This window comes from Python bivittatus, unplaced genomic scaffold (genome assembly GCF_059951505.1).
Source record: "Python bivittatus isolate LINGU-HERP-01145 unplaced genomic scaffold, Pbiv_v1 ctg000480_np1212, whole genome shotgun sequence".
NCBI classification, from domain to species: domain Eukaryota; kingdom Metazoa; phylum Chordata; class Lepidosauria; order Squamata; family Pythonidae; genus Python; species Python bivittatus.
Genome location: NW_028277075.1, coordinates 105,539,445 through 105,567,167, shown reverse-complemented (window position 1 = coordinate 105,567,167; position 27,723 = coordinate 105,539,445). Strand labels below are relative to the sequence as shown.

The 27,723-nt window shown below is 38.7% G+C and overlaps 1 protein-coding gene across 1 annotated transcript in view; it reads right to left on the bottom strand.

Annotated features, from left to right (window-relative positions):
- Positions 1 to 27,723, bottom strand: part of B3GALT1 (beta-1,3-galactosyltransferase 1) — a 359,787-nt gene that overhangs the window by 197,378 nt on the left and 134,686 nt on the right. The window lies entirely within an intron of this gene.

Below are 27,723 nucleotides of genomic sequence, written 5' to 3'. Positions count from 1 at the left end.
GGACCTCAGAAGGAAATTACTTCTTGTTCTGCAGTACTACAACATACATCACAAGCACAGACGTTGTAATGGTATGTGGGAATGACCCTGGGAGGCAGAGGGAAGAGCCACAGCCAGGGGAACAGTCGGACAAGAGGCAGCTTAGCCCATAGAAGCAATGGGGGCGTGGCAAATGACTTAGAAGGGACTCTCCCTAGTTTCTTCGGAGTAAAGGAGATGGGAGAGAAATGTACTTTCAGACTTACAAGATTGATGTCAGCCTAGTGAGGTAGTCCAGACAGGAAATACAGCGAGATGGACAGGTTACATTAACAGAATCTTGCAAGTCTGAGAGTACATCTCTCTCTCCCTGCCACCCACTTTTACAGCCCAAGGAACTAGGGAGGGTCCCTTCTGAGATATCTGCCACACCCCGATTGCTTCTGTGAGCTAAGTTGCCTCTTGCCTGACCGTTCCCCTGGCTCTGGCTCTTCCCCGTCTCCCAAGGTCACTCTCACCTACTATTAAAGATGTCCACCATGCAGAAACTCACACTTCCCAGACAGAAAGCCACTGTTGCCTTTGCATTAACTGCTTGCAAAGTGCTGTAATTATTCATGCCTTGATGTAATTTGAGGTCTGCTATGCCTTTCCTCAGAGCATGCCTCCTTCCATTAAAGCACCCAACTTCTCACATCAAATATTTTAAATGAAAGCAGCTCATAATTTGCCTCAAAATGTGTAAACTTCACTTTTTTAAAAAAAGTGATTAGTTTACTAAAGCTTTCTATCTCCTCCCTCATTCTTTCCAAAGCTAAGGTAATGGAGGAAGAGAGGATAGAAGGATGTTTACTTTTGATAACAGGTCCTGCTTGCTTGTTCTCCATTTCAGTTAGCTTGGAGGGGAAGGATGAAGCATCAAAGGGAGAGTCTAATTTACAAGAAGAGAAGCATGCTGGCTACTGACCAGAAGGCTTTTATCATCTTGAAGATGGATTGGGCTCCAGGCAGACAGGTACACACTGCCACAATTTACAGCTAGAAGGGGAAACCAAGGTGTGTGATGAGGCCCCATGTAGCAGGGAAGGAGCCTTTCTGACAGGCTTTTCCTGAACAAGCATATAATTCTGCTCTACTGACAATACTCATTTTGAAATTAAGCACAGCAAGCAGGGAGATCTTCCACAGATGTCACATATTCATGCCCTGAAAAATCTAGGGTTGCTTTTATTTTATTTCTTTCCTTTTTATTGCAATGCCTATCAAAGATAATGTTTCAGACCTGGAAAAGGGGTGAATGGCCAAGAGGGAGTCATGTGTGTCACCATAACAAAGAGGTCACAGATAAGCTGGGCTCTCACAGCAATCAAGCACGGTATGTAAACCGCCAGTTTCATATGTATCACCCTCCTATTATTCCCAGAGCTCCCTCTCTGGAAATCTCATTTGCAAAGTCTCCCGTGTTCACACTGGTTGACCTGGTCAAAATGGCTCAAAAGTCAGGGAGAAATGTGAAGAGCTACAGAGGAGCCAACCAAGAATGTAGGAAGTCATACATTGTTTAACAGTAAACGCTTTTCTATGGTTTGTATGGGGTAGGCAACCTTTGGTGATGGTCCATAATTGGCAGGTAAAGATGCTAAGTGCACCCAGGATGTTCCTCCTCCTCAGAAAAAAGGGACTTGGATTTTTCCCTTGCTATTTCACGCTTTATGCTTTTGTTTTTTGTGTATCTCCTGCCTCAACATGGAAAGAAGCCATCCCACTGATTTTCAGCAGAGTGAATATGGGGAGCAATAAAAAGAGGTTGGGGCCCACAAGTTGCCCATCTCAATATATATTCAATTGGGAATATATATATATATTCCCAATGTATATACTGTACAGCAAAAGCTATGTGGTAAACTGAAAATCTCACTACAGGATTGCACACTACAGGACTACACCATTAATATACTTATCAACACATGCAGACATGGAAGTAAGGCTATACATTTATTAGACAGTAATCCCAATTCCAGTGGCTCCTTCATTAAAAACACAAGTGCGGTTGCCTTCTAAAAGATAGAATAAAGTACTATAGCTTCTACACTTACTTCATTGTGCTACAATATTCTGCTCTTCTCTTTATGTTTTATAATGTTCTCGACTTGCATCGTGGCTATATCATAATTATATTTTTATTGAATTGTGCTTTTTCACTTCGTCAATATTTTGCACAATACCCACCTGATAAACCATTGTTTTATGGAAGCTTATAAATAGATTAATTGAATGAAAAAGTCATTAGTTTTTATTAATAGTATTTCTATTACTTGATGTTAACATTTTAGTCCAACTGATATTCTTATAGTTGACATGATGCTTTTTACTTGTTTTATTTGTCCATCCTGGTTTGATTTTGTTTTTCAAAAATTATGTTCTATTTGTTGATTGTCTCTGTTGACAGAGAACATTTTTGCTATGGAGTGACTAATATAAATGAGAGCCATGTCATTGAAAAGACAGGCATATTCACGGCTACCTACTGTACAGCTTTCTGGTGCAGTACTGGTGCATAGTCATTCTTCAACATGAGAAATGAAGGGTTGAGTATTGGACGTGTAAGCATATCCTTTTTGAAAAGGGCTGATAGTGGAGCAGTGACAGAAGAATGCTGATTATCAGCAATAAAGAATAAAAGATGAGAGCATCTGGCTTACAAAGCTTTAATTTCTGAGGCTGGGAATTTCAATAAAAAGTATTAGAATGAACCACCAAAGACTGTGAAGCCTTCAGATAATTTTAATTTTTTAAAAATTAAAAACTCTTTAGGAGAACATAACAAATTATAGTGTTTTTGATGCAATATTTGAAGTATATTGTTTCATTCATTAAGTATATTCTTGTTTTATCCAGCTATTCAGCAATATATATATATTGCTGAATAGCTGGATGAAACAAGAATATACTTAAAAATATTGGATAAAAAACCACTATAATTTGTTATCTTCTCTTAAAGAGTTCAAATGCTGGACAGAATTGCCTTCTAATAAACCTCTGTTAAAAATATAACAAGAAATTTTGTGTCTGTGTTAAAAAGAATTGATTTTTTATTCAGGACATGACAGTGATTTTCTAACTTCTAACTAATTAAAGACACTTCTCCAACTATGCTCCACAGACAGTTAGCCACCAGAGGTACAACTTTTAAAAGTGTCCACTGTGAACCAAACACCTCTTATGTCATGTCCCTTCTGGAAGATATACAGAGGAACAAAATACTTGGAATGTGGAAAGCTGCCTTCTACCCAGACAGACACAGGCAATACTCTTTTCTTTCTAGTAATGGTCAGATTCCCTGATATGAAGTTTGGGGGCAGATATAAAACACTTGTAATGAGAAGTATATTTTTAGCAGAAACTGTGTGGTGACAGAACATGCCACTATTCAAAGTACAAAGTGATTCCATTTTTGTTTATAGCTCTATAAAAACTTGAAGATTGTGTGGGGTATACATTTAATAACAGACAAATAAAACAGAGAAAATCTGAACTATAGGGCTTAGACTATAGGAGAGGGAAATCATACATCTAAATATCCCATCCCTCCACCAATTGATCTTGAACTTAGGGAACTAGGATGTCAGTGAGGATTTTTATTAGAATCCTTTCCCCTGAAAAATCTATCTGCTAATATCTTAATAGCAGGAGTATGCCATTCATCCATCTGCCTGGATCTGGCAATACAGACCACAAACAGCTATTCATCAGTTGCTTCTGGATAGTGTGATGCAGAGGGGTGTTTGTGAGGTTCATCCCCCAAGTTACAGCTCCTAAGTGAGGAAAATGTTTGGATGAACTAAACCTTATCCTACAGCTATTCCTATTTTCAAAGATCCTAAAAGGGAAACTTTGGAATAAAAGCATTGTATTTAATAGACCCAAACCTGTCAACATTTCCCTGAATAATTCAATTTCTGATAATCAATGTACGTAGTGTTTGCGTACTGCATCTAATTTTATAATTAAGGGCAAAATTTCCTTTGTTTCATTTTCAAAACTATATATTTTTGAAAGGTGCCTTATGAAGTGTTCAAAGATTTTTGAGAGTGGCAGAAAAGCAATCAAAACCTCTAACATTGAAAAAGGGAAAACTACAACCTATTCAAAGATGGGAAACACTGAGCTAGACAGATGCTCAGGAGTGTAAGCCTGTATTTAAGAGCATGGAACCCATAATTTCTGTTCCCAAACTGAATCATGCAGCGGAGAAAATGACAAAACCCATGTTTCATGGCAGAAATATGACATTGCCAGCCGTGGCATTTCATACAGAGGTTGGATAACCAGCATCTACAGCAAGCAACCTTCTTTTCCTTCTCAAAACAAGTTTATTTCTGGGAACAGCAATAACTGAAATGCAGGATTAATTACTAGCTGCAGCCAGCCCTAGTTTGATCCAAGACTGAATACAAAGGATTTGGGCAAAGTCTGAAATGAGCTGAATTTTTCACACTAGTCTGTATTTTAAACGCAGCTGCACTTTTGCTCTCATCACGTCTTAAATTATGATACAGTGCCAATGGTACACATCTCAGCAGGTGTTATTAAATAATATTTCTAATTTAAGACTACCAGAAAGAGGTTGCAAAAGTTCAAATTAGCACTAGATGGCAGCAAAGAGATATATACAGCTGTATATATTTTTGCTGCCATCTATTGGTTATCCAGATTTTTACAGCCCAGATTAGAAGCTCTACTTAATTGGTATTTTGATTTGCTTCTCCTTTAGCTATTATATCATAATGGCAAAAGGTTGTCAAATTAAAGTAGACCAAATCTATGGCCTTCCTAGCATCCATCATGGCAGTAACATCTTAAACAACTCCTGAGTGTTTGATAGAAAATCATGACCTCTTTTAACTGAATTTGTATGTAACAGATTCAGTTAAAAGACCACCTATACAACATCTTCCAACAAAATGGATACCCACACAACTTTATCAAAAAGTGCCTGACCACAAAACTGGCTGCAGCACAAGCAGTACAACCTATGAAAAGAATAACACACCCATACATCAAAACCATTTCAGAAACAACCATCAGACTACTACAACCACATGGCATCACTGTAGCACACAAACCAAGTGAAGCCCTCCAAAAGATCTTAAGCAAACCAAAAGACCCAGTAGCCCAAGAAGGAAAAACAGGAATTACAGGTAGTCCTCAACTTACGACAATTGGGACCGGAATTTCCATCACTAAGTGATGTGGTTGTAAAGCACAACTGCACCACTTAGCGATGGCAATCTCTGCAGTCCCAGTTGCCATCGTTAACTGAATCCCAAAGTCATTATGCAGGAAGTTGTAAGTCCCAGGCCGACAGGCAAGTAAGTGGCTGCTGCTGGGTGGGAGAGGGAGTGAGGGGTGTGCAGGGATGTATGGTAGGGTCGCGGAGGGGGTGAGGGGTGTGTGTGAGAGGCATTGCGTGGGTTGGAGAGGGGTGGGAGGGTGCAGCACGACACAGGTTGGGGAGGGTGCATGGGGGTGTGTGTGGTGCGCAAAAGGTGCTGCATGGGTTAGGGAGGGCATGTGTGGGTGCATGAGAGGCACTGTGAGGGTTGGGGAGGGTGCATGGGGGTGCAGCGCAGGTCGGGGAGTGTTCTTAGGGTGCAGCACAGGTTGGGGAGGGTGCGTGGGGGTGCCCGAGTGGCAGGCACTGCACGAGCACAGAGGGGTTAGGAGAAAGTGTGTAGCTGGGGGAGACTTAACCCAGCAACTTGTGATCTTCTCTGCTGGCTTCCCCTTTGGCTTTCTGGGGAAGCTGGCATGGAAGGTTGCAAATGGTGATCATGAGATCGGTGCTTGGCAACCTATCATTAAGTGCGAACTGGTTGCCAAGCACTCAGATTGCGATCACATGACCCTGGGTGTGCTGGATGGCCACAACTTTGAGGACCAGTCATAAGTCTCCTTTTTCAGCATTGTTGTAACTTCAAATGGTCACTGAACAAATGATTGTAAGTTGAGGAATACCTGTATCTACAACATACAGTGTAAAGACTGTAACAGCCACTGTATAGGAAAGACAGGCAGAAGACTAGCAGAGCACATCCACAAACACCAACTAACAGTCAGAGGACATGACAAAAACTCCTTAATCTCATAACACGGACAGACTCAATCACAGTTTCAACTGGGAAACTGTTAGCATCTTAGACCAAGCCAAATCCAAAAATGGTAGGGAATTCCTGGAAGCTTGGCATTCAGACAAATCAGCCACCAATAGACACATACAGATAAAGCACATTTACACACCACTCAAAAGGGGCAATAAAAAAGCTAAGAAGGAAACAAAAGGATCAGAACACATCCTCTCCAGCAGCCAACACTCAGATAAGCAGGGATTAATACCAGACAAACAATCAAGCAGAGAACAATATCCTAATCAAGGAACTACCAAGGAGAAAACCACACCCCCACCAACACTGGTAGGGCAAGCTACTGAATATGAACAGGGAGCAAACCCCACACTCGCTAGCACTGATGATATTACTTAGTTGGGTAATGAAATGTCTGCAAGCAAACAACCAAGCTGAGCTACGGATATTCTCTTCTATTGGAATGTTTACATTAAAATTATCTTCTTTTTGTAAGACTACTAACCTAGATTAGTTTTATAGTTTTCTCCTTTGTGTTGATTTTGTTAAAAATACTGGTCACTTTTATCTCCTACATAGAAAACAAATGAACCAAAGGAAGATTTTAGAGGGTGGTATGTTTTTGGTTTGGTTTGGTTTGTTGGTTTTGCTAATTTAGCTTTTAATAAATCAGATATTTGTCTTTTTAAATCCAGGTAATAAATTAAAACCCTACAGTACACATAATTACTTGGGTGGAAGTTCACTGAACTCAGCAGCTACCTTCTGAGTTGGTATAGGATTGCACTGGAGATTACTTAGTCTACCTTCAGTTTACAGTATAATAGTTTTGCATAGCTGTGGTTCCACGTAGCTCCCCTCAGTGCTGCACTGCGCATACAACATGGATTACCCAAGCAGTGCAGACAAGGATATGGATGGGAGAATTTTCCACTTAGGGAAAGTTGGGAGTTTTAAAATCGTATGATGTTTGCTTTTCAGATGCTGTTCTAAAAACTGCGGAGCAGGAATGTCATGGGTCTCCTTTCCCAATATTAAATAATATACCCCAAATACTTGTGCAGACTATGGATATTGAGATGAATATTCTAACCAGAATCATGGCAATGAACTCTGATTAACCAGTTTCTGGAAAACATATTTCAGAATGCAGATAGCTTTGACCGTATTTCTTCGCTTTTTGCCTAAGAATGGATCCCTTCTTCCTGAATAGGTCATCAGGAGTCAAAGCTGACCTGATGTGTGATGGAAAATATATTCTTAGGTGTTCTAGGAGGTGGGATTCCACACAAAATCCTGGGTGTGGTCTTGATGCCCAGACCCGGGTGGCGGGGGGGTGGGGAGGAGGCAATATGAATAATCCAATAAATAAATTTAAGTTTTAGGGAATTAAACATTTTGTACCAGCCTGGATTGAAAATAAGAAAAAAAAATCACAAAACTGAACTTATTCAACTTTATAGAGGATATTTCCAATTATTTTCTTTAAATTACATTTTCTTCCTTTCTTCATATATTCATTTCCCCTACTCCCTTGCCTCATTTTTAGTTCATTTGCCTTTTTCACAGTGTCAGCTTATTTCTTGCTCTCTGTCCTTTGAAGCAGTACTTATAAACATTTTAAAGTCAGCAGGGATACTGTGATTATACAAGAAACCTATTTGCATAAACTAATAAACGGATCATATAGATTCTTTGCGCCCTCGCATTAGATGGTTTAGCAGCTACTGTTCATGCATCAACATCCAGATAAATATATGACTGGGTGTTGGTTTTTTCTCCTTCCAAAATCAATAAGCCTTTGTATACTTGACACAGTTTTTCTGTAGTACGTTTCTGCATAATCAGAATAACATAATTGCAGTGAATGGGTAAGCTACCCCCACCCGCTCCGCAGCTTGCCTGCCAAAAGCCCTTAGGCCAGACATCACGCTGCCAACTCAGGCATGTCCAATATACACTCTTTCTTGCGCATGCTGCCAAAGGGGATTCCCCAGCCTCAGGGGACAAAAAGGGCTTTATTTTTTAACATCCAAGCTGGGAGCAGGGTACAACTTTGGAGGAACAATGTTGCTTTCCTGAGCCTCTGAATAAAGGCAAGAACATTGGCAAGAAACTGGAATATACAGGGAAGGAATCAGGAAACACTGAGGAATGATCTGTTTGTCTCTAAGAAACAGGTGCCAGATTTAACTGGAATGATTGTGCAAGATTCTTTTTTATTTTTGGAAAGCATTGTTAGCCTTGCGAGGTAGTCCAGACAAGAAGCACACCCGGAGTACAAGCTCTATTTTTATTGTAAGGTTACATTAACAGAATCTTGAAAGTCTGAAAGTACATCTCTCCCCCCTCGCCTTTACAGTCCAAGAAACTTGGGAGGGTCCCTTCTAATTTGTCACGCCCCCAATGCTTCTGTGGACTCAGCTGCCTCTTATCTGACCATTGCTTCGTCTGCGGCTCTTCCTCCTCTCTCCCAAGGTCATTCCCACATACCCTTACAAGTATGTGCTAACCCTGACATGGTGTGACAGCTAGAAAGCCCCCCACCATGGCATCATGCCTATGTACCTAATGCCCACTACATTTCCAGATGCATCTCCTCAAATTTATCTTTTAAATTAGAGAGAACAATCATAGTAATCTTGAAATGCTTCGAAATTGGCAGCTCCAAAGCAATATTTCAGCTAGATGGCAGGAGAATTAAGAGACATTTGAATCCTTCCTTTCTCCTCATGTAGGCCTCCTCTATCCTATCCAGAGGTACACCTTCCTCTTTTCTTCATAGGGCTATTTTCAAACTATGTTTGTTTTATTTCATTTATTTTTTGCTACTTCGTTTTACTGCTTATATCAAATTGCTATATTTTAATCTTTATAGTATTAATATTAAAAGTAAGTACAATTCCTACAGTTAGATCTTAGCATTATAATAATGTTATGCGATTATCTATGAGTGAAACAAAAATTGACTAACCATAGGGCTACAGAGATTTCTGCAGAAATAAGGAAGGGGAAACTTTTTGTAGTGTGATGGTAAAATTTGGGGGGCTTGTCCATTTGGCACAGGCCAAAATATGAAATATTATTTCCACATTATTTTTTCCATGCCATTTTGTATTGAAAGATATTTTTGAGATGGCAGAATGAAGCTTAACCATAATGAGCTATCTGTAGAAATGTTATGCATAATTAACTGTTAAGTAGTAAAATGTATGGTCTTAAAAATGCAGGGTTTTTTATTATTATTATTCATAAGTTTCTAAGATCTCCTTGTTCAATTTTACCTCCCTTAGAGAAACTCTTTAGAAAAACAAAAATTGCAAAAAAGGGCAGAATCAGCCAAAGGGAATTCAAGGGCTTGCTCTAGAGAATATTTGACATTCACATCTTTTTTCTTTCATAAAAGGCAAAAAGAAGTATTAACATTCCCCAAATTACAGGTATGAAAATTAAGTCAGCTGGAGGCATGTGTCTAAAATATGCATTATATTTCTGAAATCCTTTGCAATGTTAACAGCCAACCTAGGGAATGCACAACAAAAACAAAAACGAATGAAGTAAATTAATGAACTAGAAAATCATTGGTACTAGCTAATCTTGCAAGGTGCCCAGAATATAAAACAACAGCAGATCCTCATATATTAGTGAGAGTCACCAAATCACAGGTCTGACCACATATTAGTGAGTCACCAAATCACAGGTCTGACAGTTGCGTATTATATGGGCAAGAGAAAATCCCTCAAAGTTTCATGCTGAACAGTAACAGAAGCAAATGGACTTGAAATCAGAATATTAAAAATCTGTGCTAAAAGTTATTCTAATACCTGTGCAACTATAAAGGATTTGGAACTATCCATCCTTCTACATTTATCTATACATGTTTGTTCATGTACATGGCGGTGTGGGTTCTCAGTGCCTAGAAATCAGAAAAATATTTATGTAAAAAAATTATAAGCAGCTATTTCCATTAAAAGGAGACTGAAGAGAAAAATATGATTTACAATGTAATTTAACTGAGGAAAATGCCAGTTAAAAAAACTTTGTGTAAAGGCCAAAGAATCCCAAAGTAATTATATTGGAAATTTCACTTCAACAACTCCAAACATGGAGATTTAGAAATCGCTCTTCTCTTCTTTTCTCTAGCCATTTTGCAGCATTTTCAGTATGCCTCCACATATGAAAATGTGTATGATTTTAGAAACACAACAGCTTTGCAGCTTCTCCTCACTGGGCCAGAAGGAAGGAACAGGGATGAAAGTAGCATCGGTTTTCCCAGTTCTTCCCTTTCCTTCAGCACAGCTGTCATGCAACACTCAGATTCTTTTTTTCTCTTCTTGCCCTTTTGTGTGTGGGGAGGCATAAGAGGATTTTTCTTGCTGCATAACTGACAGCAGTTGAGGTTGGGCAAGTGATATTCACTCCTCAACGTTTCAAGTCAGCAAGATTGCCTCCAAACTGTTTCTGAAGATATGGGAGTGAAAACAAGGCCAGTCTGGAAGTGATTGTTTTTTTTGGGGGGTGGTGGTGGTGGTAATAGGATAGGATAGATTTTCCAAAAGATAATAGGTAATATGAATAATGTGGAGAATGCAGCTGTGAAATTAACAGTTTGAAATGACCACAGGTGGAATCCCATCCCCAACCCCACTTCAGAAAACTGTTTTTAAAGATTTTGGAAATCAGACAAAGTGAATCACCTAAAACAAAAACAATTTTCTTACAATAGACGTCTCATCTTCATGATAGGGTACAACATAAAGACCTAGCAATGCATCTAAGTAATTAGATTTTTCAAAGTAGAAATCTGAAGGGGGAGAACGTGAGCTGAATATTAAACCTTTATCCTGCTTTTGCGCATGGAGCTAAAACTTGGTCTTCTGAGGTCACATCAAAAAAAGCCCTTTCTTCTCCCTGGCACCAATTTACTTGATGAGTTGAGTTTAATATAATCCACTATTCCCTCCAAAACTCTTGCTCCTTTTCCAGGCTCCTTGCTAAAAATGGTTAGAATGAGGTTTTTGCCTTCATCAAATCACCAAGGAGATGAGCAATAGAAAAATGTGAAAAACTAAACAAAAAGAACTGTTAATTTGTCTTTCCAATTTTGCTTTCCTTCTTATTAACACTGTTGCAGAGACACCTTTGCAAAATGGAAAGACATATCTCTGTGCAGACCTTGCCACTTATTCCTTATTTCAAAAAGGACAACTTTTTCAGCAATACTAAAAGACAGCATTAAAAAGCCACTCCTTGAAATGAGAGGAGGAGGAGGAGGAGGAGGAGGAGAGAGGGAGGGAGGGAGGGAGGGAGGGAGGGAGGAAGGAAGGAAAAAGAAGGAAGGAAGGAAGGAAGGAAGGAAGGAAGGAAGGAAGGAAGGAAGGAAGGAAGGAAGGAAGGAAGGAAGGAAGGAAGCCTACTTGGTGCCCTGAACTGTATCTCTATAAATTGGCAAAGGAATAAGACAACATATGGCATATGCAAACATTATATTGAATAAGGCGGTGTTTTAGAGTGCACATGAGTGTGCACACAGCACCTGCCAACTACTCCATAAACCAAATGCCTTTTCCCAGGATTGTGTGGCTTCCCTCCACTGCTGCAGTGTGATCTTAGGAAAAGACACATTTGGTATAAGGAGTAGCCAACAGGTGCTACAGGTGTGTGTGCCCATCCTTGCTCCAAACAATTCAAAGCACTCTACAACTCCAATCCTGATCCCCATTCAGAAGAGACATTCCCTTCATTTCTTCTTTGTCCCATTGCACTGAGTTCTTCAAGGCTTTAAGAAGCCTCTTTTGTAAATCCAGTAGGAAAAAATTATCCAGGTCACCCTCTTGGTTTGTCTTTTGTATTTCCCTTTTAAATTTTAGAGCCTCAGCCAATTTCTTTTGTAGAACTAGTGAAACATCCTTTTCTAAATCATTCTCTTGGCCTGTCAGTTGTAAATCCACTTTTGACACCATCTCTATCTTGTCAGATAAAATTTGTTCTACATCTGACATTTCTTCAACATAGTCTATCCATAGAAGCAGACATCATTACTGACATTGTTCATATTGTGGCTACTATTTTCTGATTCCATTCTTCAAAAGTCTCCTTCAGTATTTTTAATACTGAATAATGTTTTGCACCATCTTGCTGGCCTGTATATCTTTGCTCTACCTAAAATCTTTAGTCCCTTCTAGTGTCCAGTTTTTTAAATCATGAAATTCTTTATCTATCTTATGTCTTATAAAAAAAACAGAACAGGATCTATTTCCCATGAGAAGTTTTTTGTTCTTTATAATTAATTCCAAAATCTTATTGTGAAAGTCTCAATACTCCAATTTTATCTGGACCCTTAGTCCATTTATAACTTTCTAAGATGAAAATCTTATTTAGCTTTTTGCTGTTCATTTCAGATTCTTTAAATTCTTAAGCTTATGATTAAAATTTTCTTTCATTTAGGATTAAAGGTAGACTCACCTGGCATTTTCAAACTTGTCATTCCAAAGGTCCCTAATAGCTTAGAAATAGTTACTGAACGATTTCCGAAAGTGATTAGAAAGTGAGGTTTGTGAACTTAGTGTCCTTTAAAAGTCTCTGCTGTGGTTGTGAGCAAGATGGCTAATCCTGTTGTCTCCTGGTGCTCAAACCTGCAGAAAACTGCTATCCTGTGGTCTCCCTGCAGGGAGCAGCTGTCTGGAGCACATGTGGGTGATCACCCATCCTCTCCTTATCTGGAGAGGTTCCAAGGAAGCGGTCTACTTACCGGATCCTTGGTCTTTGCTGTACTCATTGTTCAGTTCTCCATACCTCCCCCAGAAGTCCTTGCCATACCTCTCCCAGAAGGACTCTGTGCGATGGGACAAAGAAGAAATGAAAAGAAATCAAATCCTACAATGATATTTGAATGAACTAAAGATTAAGACTGTTAGAAGTAAAAGGTAGGAATATAAAACTGGTTTATTTGATCAAGGTTAAAATAAGATATGTTGTTACTTCTTTATGGACCTTCTGCTAACACCAGGACTGAAAAGATGATGCTTTAGGACTTGTTTATAGATAAGAGATGTGATATGGGATGAAGAGATCATTGGTTTTAACTTTAGAGATTTTGTTGATACTTGTGATGAAAGTTGGAAGTCACATCTTTATATATTTCTTTTCTCTTTATTATATTCTTATTTTTCTCTTTTTTCTTTCTTTTTCCTTGCACTTTTTCCTTGTCTCTATTCTCTTTTCTTTCTTTAAGTTTAGTTTGTATTAGATTTTACTATTACAATCAAAATTCTTAATAAAAATTATATATATATATATGTGTGTGTGTGTGTGTGTGTATATGAAGAAGTGACATTTCCCTGGGTGAGAGAAAGTAACAAGCAATGTCTCCTTCATAATTTCCATCTGCCCAATTCTTTCTTTTTGCCACCACACTGGCAGATTGATTGATAGGACTATCTCACCGATTGTTGTAGGTCTTCAACCCAAGTACTGCCTCTTGAAGAGAAACAACCTGAGGAATATGGTCTAAAGAAATGATTAGTGAAGAAGCTATGCAATCATTGATTGAAGCAAATGAGGTTAAAGGAAGATGGATAAATGATACTTATGACATCCTTTATAAATGGGATTACAGAATGACAGAAGTATTTGTACAGTAGGATCAGAGAAGGTGATAAGTTACTGAAATTGTCTTGATAAAGGGGGCAGTCCTTTCTTTATATATCTCTTTTCTTTACTATATTTTTATTTTTTAATTTTTTTTCTCTGCACTTATTTTTTACTTTTATATTTTTCTGAGTTTGTATAACTTTTTTTTATCTTTGTATCTGTAAACTTTAATAACATTCTTATAAAAAAAGCAATATTTGTACAGTGAAAATATTTTGAGGAACTGATTTCACTAGAAAGTGAAGTATCATATGCAAAAGACCAACTGTCAAACAGAGAAGTTCCAGGAGTATGAAATATCTACTGAACTGTTTAAAACTGCAGGAGGGAGGACAGTTAAAAAAACTAGCATTCTAGGTCAACAAATATGAAGTATCGCTTTATGGTTTAGTGATTGGGAATGATTGGCGTGTATATTTATGCCAAAGAGAGAAGATACAAGAGAATGCACAAATTACTAGACTACTGCATTAATTTCTCATACAATGAAACTTTTGCTTTAGATCCATAAAACTGAAGTGGAGTAAATGGAGAGAACAAGAGAAAATGGTTTTACTTTTCTTCACTGTCTACAGCACTTTGAAATACAGAGGTTCAGAATAGGAAATGGAGTGAGACAAGGATGTATATTGTCTCTATATCTGTTTAACTTACATAGCAGTTATATTGTAAGAATTGGAAGAGATGATAGCTGGAATCAAAACTGTAAGTCAAACCACTAACCATTTAAGATAAGCAGACAAGACAACTTTATTAGCCCAAAGTAAAGAAGATGCAGAAGTGTTCACTATGAAAATATAAATGGAAAGTGAAAAACTGGGATTATTAAATATTAAGAAATCAAAGGTAATGTCAACCAGCATGTTTAGTCTGCTTACAGTTGACTGAGGTGGTAGATAGTTTTGTTTTCTTGGGCTCAGTAATAGATAAATATGGACAGTGTGCAGGAGAAGCAAAGAAGAGATTATTCCTAGTGTCAAAGATCGTGAAGGATCAAGGACATTTCTAGGCCAACACAGATCAGAACAGTTAAAGTACAATTGTGAAATACGTATAATGAGAAAGAGCAAGAAGAAAAAAATAGATACTTTTGGATTATGGATTTGGAAACAATTACTAAGAATACCATGGACTACAAGAAGAACCAATCAAACGTGACCAAATAAAGGCTGCCTGCTCCCTTGAAGCAATGATCAGCAAGTGAAAACTCACATATTTTGGGTGTGTGATATGAGCAGAGAGTAGACTAGAAAAATTGGAAGACTGAGAGAAGTGAAAGTAAGGAAGACTAACTGTAAGATGAATAGACAAGATCGCTGGAATGACCATTCAAAACTACAAAGTTGGGATAGAAAATATTTATCCATGAATGAACCAGAATTTGAACCTGACTCAGCGGCATCTAACTCTCCAATCAGAGAAAAGACATTCAGGGGATATGTATGTATCGCCATTTCAGGAATTTAATACTAGGGGTTTCTGTTTGTATATGTGAAAAGAGCTTTTACCAAATATGCTAGTAGATTATGTTCAAACCAAACTGCAACTTGAGCCATCTTCTCTACAAACCAAAGTATTACAGACACTGCATCTATTTTGTTTATCTCTTTCTTTACTTAGTACCAGGTATTCAATCATAACCCAGGAGCTTGGGAGACTCCTGTGCAAAAATTATTTTACCGAGAATGAGTTGATGATATCAGGAAGTATAAGATATATCAAATCATATTTTGAAAAATAGTACTAGGTTCAGAAATATTCACAAAGCAGCACAGGATGGAGTCATACTAATACTAAACATCCATTTGTTTTCATCCTATTTGTATCTCCTTCGCTCTGCTCTATGTATCAATGAAAAAACAGTCCATATGAAAAATAACTGGGCACTGTGGATTAATCTGTTATAAAATCCTTACTAAGATTAGTTCTGCTTATTGATTCATCATTGTATCAGAAAAGGAGGAACACAGGTTGAAAATAGCAACCATTAATAGAACTATGATTAAATGAGGAGAAATGAAATTCTTTGCTGTAGTTAGAAGTAAAAGATGCTACAAATATATATATATATATATATATATATATATATATATATATATATACACACACACACACACACACACACACACACACGTGCAAACCTCTGGGTTTTATTTATTTATTTGTTTGCTTAATGTATAGGTTGCCTGACTCCCAACAACTCTGGACAGCTTACAATTAAAAAACAAACAGACAAAAAGAAGTGTAACCAAGGAAAATCAATCCAAAAAGAGCTCAAACTTCCCTCTCTCCAGACCCTGGGAGAGTAGCCAGGTCTTTAATAACTCCCTGATCATCATCAGGGTGGGAACCTTCCAGAACTCTGGGGGGATATCATTTCAGAGGGCAGGCACCGTGTCAAAGAAGCATGTTTCCTGGGTTCCACAAGATTAGGCTGCTTAAGTGATAGGATCTGGAGCGTGCCCACTCTACCTGATCATGTCAGATAGGCAGAAACCAGAGATAGACAGTCCCTCAAATAACCAGGACCTATGCCATGAAGGGATTTATAAATAACCACCATGGTGAATTGCATCCAGAACCAACTGGTAACCAGTGGAGCTCGTGGAGCACTGCTCTCTGTCTGTGTGACACATGAGCATAATGAGGCATTGCTAACACTGCCCACGCTGCTGCATTCTAGACCAGTTGAAGTTTTGAGTGGTCTTCAAGGGCAGTCCCCGTGTAGAACATCCATGTAGTTAATGTTAATATTCATTGTTTTAATTGATTAACTGCTCTAATTTATACTTTATCAGATTCTTTTATCATGACTACTTTGAGTTATAAATATCACCCGTTAATCGCCATAATGCAAATTCAAAAGAAATTAGGCAAATTTCTAAAATTAACATCTTTTAAGCCCAAATTCATATTAAACAGAAAATGGAAAATTATGTTTGGCTAATCTTTTTTGTGAAATTAAAATCATGTTTATATCTCAGGGGAAATGACTAGAGACTAACATAACATGCATGAGCTTGAAGACATTAACCTACTTTACATTACATTGCTCTTGCCAGATGGCATTCTGCTAACCGTTAATTTTTACCACTGTTTCTTTAATAATTAGGCAAAGCCTGTACTTGTCTGCTTTCTATAGTTACAGTAAATAATTTGAACCTAAACTCAAGAGGTTTGTTGTTGTTTTTTAATTCACATTGCTCACACAAGAGATGCCATGTTCTCAGAACCGGAAGTTCATTTGCTTAGTAAAACGCAGGGTTGTCTTGATGTCTTTGATTGATGAGTTACATTTTCCTTGCTGTAGTAAAATCCTCTCTTAACATTCCCATTTAAGAAGAGGTAAAGATATGAATAGTAAATTGTGTTTAGACCCATTCGGTTTCAGAGTCAGGAAAGGTTTTTTCCTCCCTTTCTCTTCTGTCCATTTGTGGTTTAGCCAAGACATCAAATGAGGGCAAGGTTTCACCAGCAGCCACAGAATGTTGATTTACTATTGGAGGGAAGAAACAGAACCCTGAATGGATCTGAGAAAATGAAACAGGCTCTTAGAGAAAGGTGTGTTTGATTGGAACGTTTAGTGGAAGCAATGCAGACTGTAACATTTTATACTGGTGCTATTTATATCATCTGCTGCTGCTGCTGCTGCTGCTGCTGCTGCTCCTCCTCCTCCTGCTCCTGCTCCTGCAATATGACCTATATCTAGTGGTAGACTATATATTTGGCAAGCAGAAAGTTAGCATCTTCATTTAAAAAAGAGAAAGTTCACAAGCAAGCAAGCTGAACAGATAGCGTGAAAGATACTAAGACTTTAGAGACAACTTGCCAGGAGACAAATTTGCAGGGCAAATGGTTTTATGGAGTGACTTGGTATAAGAAAAGCTCATAGGGTTATGTACAGTATATAGAAAAGAACAGCTAAGCTTTATGCCTGGCATAAGCCACTCTGCTTTTTAAATGCTTGTTTTTCTTCTGGAAACCACTGCCGATTATTTTTTCCTTTTGGAAGTACAGCATGATCTTATCAAGGAGCCTCCACTAAAATGAGCATAAACTACTGTATTTTTATGATCACTCACATTCTTGTGGTAACAAAATGTACTCGTAATTTTATACATGTTTTCTCCCAGAACAAAAAATTACATATTTTTATTATTGTTCTCTGGTACGGATGCAAAATAATGAAAGCAGGGACAGTGAAGTTAGGAGTGTCTAAGAAAGAATCACACACAAAAAAGAATATCTTTCTTCTAAAGCCTGTTAGTTCTCTTTCATGAAATATTTGATTTATAATTAATTTCAGTTGTGAGCCTACTGCATTTGTAAAGGATACCTGACCATAATCTTTGGGATGTGAAGAAGTAACTACCTTATTAATTTGGTTCTTAGAAAGAAGTTCCTGTAACACACAATGCACTGACTGATGAGAAACTACCAGACTATGCAACCATGAATAAAATTATAAGAATCAAAATGGTTTTGTGGGAATGAGATGGTATTTTAATTTAATGGGAGAACAGGAGCTTTCACATTAAAAGAGGGCAGGAGGTTACAAACTTCCCTTAATTTCTCCTTTTACAAGAACCCATTCTGAAAGAGAGCCCCAAATTTGATTCAGAAAGTCAGGGGAAAACACAGGATGTGGATTAATTTTCTGCTTTCTTTTTTTCCATTTATTGAGGTATCTGCTGGATTTAAAACCATTATGTGAGTGACCTGGCAGCACAGATTACACTGAATTGAAATATTTGCGGAGTAAACATACAACGTCCAAAATTTGGCAAATGGTCTCCCAATTGTATTGTCGAAGGCTTTCACGGCCGGCATACGATGGCTGGTGTGGGTCTTCCGGGCTGTGTGGCCGTGGTCTTGAAGTTTTGTTTCCTAACGTTTCGCCAGCACCTGTGACCGGCATCTTCAGAGTGCAGGAGCACAGACAGGAGCAGTTCTTGAACAATCTTCAGACCCACCAGAAAAGTACAAGAAGTGCTAAAATCAGCAAAAGACAAAAGGGATCCCCTCACTGCTGCAGGAGTATACCGCATACCATGCAGTTGCGGGCAAGTATACATCGGGACCACAAAACGCAGCATCCATACCAGGATAAAAGAACACAAAAGACACTGCAGACTATAGCAACCAGAAAAATCTGCAGTAGCTGAACATGCTCTCAAGCACACTGGACACAAAATCCTATTTGAAAACACAGAGATAGTGGACAACACCAACAGCCACTAGACCAGGCTATACCGGGAAGCCATTGAGATTCACAAACACCAGCACAGTTTCAATAAAAAAGAGGAGAGTCTAAAAATCAACAAAACCTGGCTACCAATCCTGAAAAATACAGCCTGCAAAAGGTCAACAAACTCAGCTCAACCACCAGGACAGGTGAACAGTTCACACAATGAACTTGCTAATCACCCCCAGCAGCCCCTCGTTAACAATTCAGTAGAAGAAAAAACCCTGCCTAATCCCCAGGAAGATACACAGATTCTGACACCAAAACAAGCAGCCACTCAGTAACCCAACCCCCCCCACACCCCCATCCCCCCCTTCCCCAGATCTCTATAAATACCCACAGAAGGGTCACTTCACCCTGGGCACAGAGAGAACTGCTCCTGTCTGTGCTCCTGCACTCTGAAGATGCCGGTCACAGGTGCTGGCGAAACGTTAGGAAACAAAACTTCAAGACCACGGCCACACAGCCTGGAAGACCCACACCAGCCATGGTCTCCCAATTCATTGTGACTAATTGCTTGATAGCTCCAGACAGACTTTGCATCTGCCTGAGAAGAGATACGTGTTTCACCACTTTTTGAACTTACACAAAATGCTGAAAAGCGCACTCAGGACAGCTCAGAGGACATCTCTGACTTGACAGATATTCAAGGATTCCTCTGGAATTGTTAACATTTGCATATGATCTCAACCGCTATGTAAATGAACTCCTTGTAGCCCTGCTAATTAAATAAGAGCAAGGACAGCTTTGGATGTCAATTTTTCTTTAGAGTTTCTGTAGAAGGACAATTACAGTTTTGGATTCTGCAATACTTAAACTGAAAGGAGTAAAACATTGGTTCTGCCTGAATTTTATATGATTTTAACCAATTCACATTTCTTGAACCTAATTGTGGACACAGGTTAACGTGAGTGCAGACATTCATGTTCTTCAAAAATGTTTGACATAGTTTGTAACTCAAAAATAAGGACAATCATTTAGAAAAAGTGTGGACAAGAATTGTAATTGTTCCAGGAGAATGACAGAAGATGGAGGGATGTAAGACACATGGAGCACTGAGATGTTTGGGGACATAACCAGGGCCTTTGTAAGCCCATTCCATTATTCCTGTTTCATTTCCTTAAACACTCTCCTGCCTTTAAAGGATGCAGTATTGCAAAACAGGGATAGACTGCCTTTTTGGCTAATGGAAACCTTTGGAATTTTGTGAATTTGTTATGGTTTCACAAAATGGCTCTTGTAAACATGCTGAGTACAGCCCAGCATTTACTAGAATACAAATCTATTTGTCACAGGTTACTTTCTGTTACTACTCCAAAGGTTTCAGGATAGACTTTGCTGTTTTAGATTTTGTTTTTTTCTAGATGGGTGCATACCTTCAAAGAAAACACTGGGCTACAGCATCCCACCACTGATTTTTAAAAATACCATTGGACATACGTGGTGTTCAGATCTCAGAGGATAATGCTTTACTTAGCAGCATGCTACTTGTTCCTTTTTAAAAAGAATCTTAACAAAGAAAAGATGTGAACACTAAGGGCAGAAAATTTGCTGGGCACCAAGAATGGTATCTCCAGATGCCATATTACCTACCCCTTTAGCATAAGTATTACTATGATTTATTTGGTGCACAGGTAGGTCCATATAAGTCTTTTCTCCCCCTGGAAAGGGCTCAGACTAAGTTTCTCAGGTCCTTATTCCAAGTCCCCTGTTGTGTTTCAAATGCGATCTTACATCGTGAGGCTGGCATTAGCAAGATTGAAACTAGTGTCTGGTATCTGAATACATATTCTCACAAAGTGGACTAAACTGCTGTTCTTCTCTGTGACAAATTTGTTTCCTCCTGGGTTACAGCGATATATAAGAAATTAGAACTTTTGGGCCTTTCCTTAACCCAGGTGTGCATGTTGGGACAAGAACATACAGCAGAGGCAATCAAGCAGTGTCTCAAGAACACGATAGGTGGACAGATTTGATGTCTCTCTCCAAAGGCATATTTCTAAGTGGCTCTTGCACCCCCTACAGACCTGCTAGATACTTAAATCAAATTACTGTTCCTAAACTAAGGAGGGCCTAAGCCTAGCATGGTTTAACACACTTTAGTGGTTTTAGAAGGGAGATGCAAAGGGACTCACCCATGTGGTGAAGGAGCCACAGAAACCATCAAACATGCCTTTCTATACTGTTCATTTTATGCCAACGCTTGCTGTGAACTGCTAATGTCACACCTAATTAAATATCCTGGTCACTCTGATCAGTTCTATTTAAACATCTGTCAGATTCAAATGACTCTATCTCTTTAACTGTGGCCAAATTCTGTCACGTAATATGTATGATGCTCAGCAGCCTGACTGACAAATCTGTTAGCCTAACTAGCTAATCAATATCAATTTTATGTATCCAAGTGTTTTATGGACTGGTCATTGAGTGCAATAAAGATTCTGTTCTGTTCTGCTCATTTTTTCTATGCTTAGTTAAATAATAAGGAATCATGGTTACAACAGATATATTGGGCTGGATCCCAAATTAATCTGGCTTCAGATAGGTTCATTGGATTCAATTGGACAGTTGTGGTCAACTTGTCACACTGCTTTTAATTAATCTATTCAAAGCATGATTAAGTCCAGATCCAATTTATAGCAAAGTAAAAATTTTGAAAAAATAATTGACTTAAACGTTACATATTGTGTGTTGTAAAGCAACTCACATGGTGGAATGAATTGAACAATGAGTTTTCTCACATTCTACAAACTTTTTTCTCTACTTAGAATTCTTCCACCATGACCAGAAAACCAATACTTATAGAAGGGAAATGGGAAGAGACAAAGTTTTCTATTTTTTAAAAAAGGTATTATAATTCAATTTAGATTGCTGCAACAGCAAGAAATTCACAGAAGTTTGTAGTATGCCTCACAATGGACTACAAAGTGGCCAGTCTTTTCCTTGTGCAGCCAAACTTGACAAAAAATTTGGGGCCAATCACACCCCTCCCTGATGGTATGGCATGATGGATAAGGATCTGCCTGTATTTCTCAGCATTGAGGACACCATTGATCCTGACCAAATCTCCAACTCCATTTGCAGAAATCCAGCCCCAAACTTGCAAGGAACCTCCACCATGCTTCACTGTTGCCTGCAGACACTCATTATTGCACTGCTCTCCAGCCCTTCGGTGAACAAACTGCCTCCTGCTACAGCCAAATATTTCAAATTTTGACTCATCAGTCCAGAGCACCTGCTGCCATTTTTCTGCACCCCAGTTCCTATGTTTTCATGGATAGTTGAGTCACTTAGCCTTGTTTCCACATCAGAGGTATGGCTTTTTGGCCACAATTCTTCCATGAAGACCCCTTCTGGTCAGACTTCTCTGGACAGGAGATGGGTCCCACTGGTTTTCACCAGTTCTGTGCTGATGGCACTGCTGGACATCTTCTGATGTCAAAGGGAAGTAAGCATGATGTGTCTTCCATCTGCTGCATTAAGTTTCCTTGGCCAACCACTGCATCTATGATCCTCAATATTGCCCCTTTCTTTGTGCTTCTTCAAAAGAGCTTGAACAGCGCATCTTGAAACCCCAGTCTGCTTTGAAATTTTTGCCTGGGAGAGACCTTGCTGATGCAGTAGAACTACCTTTTGTCTTGTTGCTGTGCTCAGTCTTGCCATGGTGTATGACCTGAAACTGTTTTCCACAACCTTACCTTAGTAGCAGAGTTTGGCTGTTCCTCACCCAGTTTTAAGCCTCCTACACAGCTGTTTCTGTTTCAGTTAATGACTGTGTTTCAACCTACATATGAAATTGATGATCATTAGCACCTGCTTGGTATAATTGGTTAATCATACACCTGACTCTAATCCTACAAGATCCCTGACTTTGTGCAAGTGTACAAAGTGTGCAAGTGTAAGAATTGATGCTGGTTTGAAGTCAAAGGGTAGTCACACCTAATATTGATTTGATTTAGATTTCTCTTCTGTTTGCTCACTTAGCATTTTGTAAATTGATAAACAAACAATGACAATATATATTTTTGAAAGCATTCTTACTTTACAGCATTTTTTCACACGTGCCTAAAACTTTTGCACAGTACTGTATCTATGGTGGATGGGCAAGAAAGCTTCTGTATTTCTACAACTAGTGTAAAGAATGCTACTGTCATGCAAGACAAGTGGGAATTTTCTTGCAGGTGCCACTCAAATTTTCAGAGTCTAGTGAGCTCCTTTAGCAGAAAGCATTATGAAATTATGAACAACAAAACAAGGGACCTTCGCTTCCTGGCAGCACGCTTGATTTGTATGTAGAAGATCTCAGACTGAACCCCTGAGGTAGGTTGGAAAAACTCTTACCTGAGACTCTGGGGAGCTATTGCCACCCAGAAACCCTCCTATCATAGACATCTGAGAGAAGCCATGATGACATCACATATGAGATGATGTCATTTCACAAATGACATGAACTTTATAATTTCGTTAGCCGTGCCATAGGTGGATGATGTATAATTCATCATTTGTATCATTTCCACAATGACATCATATCACGTGTGATGTCACCTGCTGTCCCTTGCCTCCACTATAGACTCCTCCCATGTTTCCTATAGGGCCAAGTTTGTAATTTTATTTAGAAAGAATATTTTTCTGAAGTGAAAACAGTTTTTAAGAAAACAGTAAGCCTCTTTCAATTTTGAGTTTCAACATGTAAGCTCAAATTTTTCAGATTTTTACATCTAAAGGGCTTATTTTTATAGAAAAGGGATCATTCATATGCAGACTTGAGGAAATTTCATGAAGGAATTTTTCACACATTGTGTGCTAGGGGCTCATCTTAACATCCTTAAGATAGATTGAAATAAGCTATCATGTATCATCACACTAAGCAACAAAGGATTCAAAACAAATAGCATATCATACTTCACTACAGTTCTCAAGGGATTCATGTCTCCTTTCAAGATCCTTTGAGCTTCATAAAGAAGGGGCAACCAATGAAGATTAAATTACTTGGTGGTAATGTTCTCACAAAATGGTTGCCATGGTGGGACTTGCAAGAGTACACTTCACCAGTCACAATACACCCATTTATCCGAAGACAGACTTGGCAAGTTGCTTTTCATAATCTGTTCTGACCCCTTGAAATGTTCCCTACCATTCCAGCTTACATTTGTCTTTTCAACAGGCAGATGTCCAAACAAAGCTTCTACTATTTTTATTTTTTTCAAATGCACATGGGGTGCTCCTGGGTCCAGGGACATCCTTGGAAATAATTCCCATTTTAAAACATCTGTTATTTTCATGATTCCTATTTTTTAAAATTGGGTTTTTTATGAACCTTGGGGGGTTGGGGGAGGTGGAACCTGAAGCACAGAGATCAGCTGTGCAGTGCAGTTTGAATCAATTTACAACCTGTATGTCTACAAAAATATAATGCTATATTCCCATAATGAATTATTATTTATTTCTCGCCAAGAAGAAATAATTACATATGATACATAGTGCGCCTAATAAGTCTCATATGGAACTTTTTTTTTCCCCACAGTAGAGGAGCTATGTAATACTCAAGAGAAATGTTAGAATGTTCTGGTTTGGAAAACTGATACATATTAACTTCAGAAGATAAGAGTCAGAAGTGGGTAGGGTGGCATTTTCTTTATATGTAGATTACTAATGATCAGACCTCCATTGCACTTATTCCAGGCATTCAGCTCTATACATTTTATTTTACTTTGCAGCATTTCTATCTAGCGTTTTCATCATTAAAAACAAGTCCAGTGCTGTTTTTACTAGATGATGTGCTGTGTTCGGGAAGAAGGTTAAGGAGAAAGAATACATCAGGAATGCTAATAAGCAGTTCAGCTTTTATGGAAAAAATCAGTTTGCTTGGCATTCGCATATATCATAAAGAAAGGAAACAATTGTAGCCCCTAGGTAGTTCAATGGAAGTATAGGAGCAAAGGACCAAGGGGGCAAAGATGCAAGATGACGATGACGATGACTTATTCCAATCCTAGGAATAGGATGCAAAGCTGTAGGTGTGGATTCAATATAATAGCTAGACATTCATTTTTATTTAATAATACACTGCATATACTGTAGCTCTTAGCTGATGGGATACTGTTAACAGTGTATTGGCTTACAAGATAAATATTTTAGCTTACTTAGAATAACGTGAGATAATTGGGGTAAAACTGAGCTTTGCGGTAGTGGCACACTGGCTAAAATGTGCCAGAATTGATTACTACTGTCCTTAGAGTCAGGAGAGAATGCTGCATATGGCATAGGTATGACTAGAGGTTGTGAGCCTGGTCTGCACCTCTTCTGCCTTACCAAAAAGGGATATGGAAAAACATTGACTGACCGAAGTCATGATACTTATGGGCTCATCTGGTGACATCCATGGCATCTGGATGTTTCCTTTCTTTTTCTTATTTCTCTGACTTGCTATTCCTTACTCCTTTTCTGCACTCTGCATACCTTTGCTTATTCTGAAAAGGAATATTGTTATGAATATTTATGCATTTATAATGTTGTTGTTGTTTAGTCGTTAAGTCGTGTCCGACTCTTCGTGACCCCATGAACCATATTGCGCCAGGCCTTCCTGTCCTATTTATAATGTTAACAGACCTCAAAATATCAAATAGGGATTAGAAAACAAATATAGGATAAATATGGGCAACCATCAGCAAGATGGATGGACTCAGTTACAGTGGCAATGGGTGCACCATTGGAAGACGTGAGGGAAGTTGTATCTATTGACAATTTTATATAGGACTACTTAGGAATATGACCCAGTCAAGGTGAATTTAAACCTGAAGCTAAGACTGAATAGACGCATATAAGACTGCACCACAAGTAAGTTGAATTTGTCAATAGGGCAAGTAATAGTAACTGAAATCCCACTGCTTCCTTCTTGGACTAATTTGTGTTAACTTAGTCTGGATCCATTCTAATAAAATCTGGTTTCATTTTCTTTGTAAATAAATTATGCAATAGGCAAAAAAGATGGGAAAGAATGACGGCAAAAGTGAAGTAGGGAGCAAAAACAGTCCTATTCCTTCCTATGTGTTTAGTATGTATGCACTATGGCCCTCATGGATGATAGGCAATGATATCCTCCTTCCTCCCTGCTCTGCAGCTTTCTCTCCTTTTGTCAAGAGGGTGGGTTGCTGGCCAGGAATCCAAAGAAGCTTAGTGCCTGCCCTACACAGGAAGAGATGGAAATGCAGTGGCAAGCTTTACACTCATCCTATGATATCCCTACACAGAAATATCATAAGAAGAAAGCAATGTGCCTGAAGTTATACATGGGAGACATGGCGCCCTCTATAACATGTGGCAAAATGATTACATCTTTTCTGGAAATATGCTCAGAATCATCAACTAGTTATTCTGATGAGGGAGGGAGAAAAACTGGTGGCCAGTACCACCAAATCTTTGGCTGCCAGAATCTGGTACATTTTTATTCCACACAGGCACACTCACACAGATGCATAATATCCCCCTTTTTAGCAAAAAGATGGGAGATCAGAGAGGAAACAATTGTGTTGACAGGCATGCTCAGTCACAGGTGAGCACAGATCAAATAACCTCCTTCAGTGAAGTTATTGGTATTCTATGCCCCTCTGTTAAATTTGCATTTTATTATTTTTAATAGCTATCTAAGTTAGTGTGGAGAAATAGCAATAACACCTGAACTTATTTATGAAGCATCTCAGATACAAGATGTTTCAATATGATTTAGTTACAGAAGAACAACCCCTGCCCTTGGGGTTACGTTTACAAATCAGGAAAAAAAAGAAAAAAGAAAAAAACCCCACCAAAACCACTCAAGGAAAGAAGCAAGTTAAAAGCTCACAAGAAGAAAAAGCCTTCTCAGTACCATTTTAAAAGTTGTGAATGGAGCAGGTGTACATGGCAGGGTGCTGCCCTCTGATACTACTATGACTTTTGGGTCTTTTTAAAGATCAGGGCTATAAAAGAAGCAGCCAAGCAGCCTACTGTCAATGTAGGACTGAGGAAAAGTCCTGCCTAATGTGCAGATGATTAGCTGGCTCTTAGCTCAATAATGGTGGGCAAGATGAAGCCACCCTATGAAGAATGAGAAAATGCTTTTTTTTTTTTTTGCAGAAAAGAAAGGGTTGAGTGAAAAATCAGACAGATAAGGTAGAGTCACATGATATGGTCATGTGAACTTTCGGTACTTTTCTGTAATAATATGTTAATGTTGTTGTTGCTGTTGTTCAGTCGTTAAGTCATGTCCGACTCTTTGTGACCCCATGAACCATATCTCACCAGGCCTTCCCATCCTTCACTGCCTCCCTGAGTTTGCTCAGTTTCATGCTCATTGCTTCAGTGATGCTATCTAACCATCTCATCTTCTGCCATCCCCTTCTCCTTTTGCCTTCAAGTTTTCCCAGCATCAGGGTCTTTTCCAAAAAGTCCTCTCTTTGCATTAGGCAACCAAAGTATCTGAGCTTGAGCTTCAGTATCAATCCTTCCAATGAGCAATCAGGGTTGATTTCCTTTAAAATTGACTGGTTTGACCTCCTAGCAGTCCAAGGGACTCTCAAGAGTCTTCTCCAGCACCACAGTTCAAAGGCATCAATTCTTCAGCGCTCAGCCTTCTTTATGGTCCAGCTCTCACAGCCATACATTACTACTGGAAAAACCATAGCTTTGACCATGCGGATCTTTGTCGGCAAGGTGACGTCTCTGCTT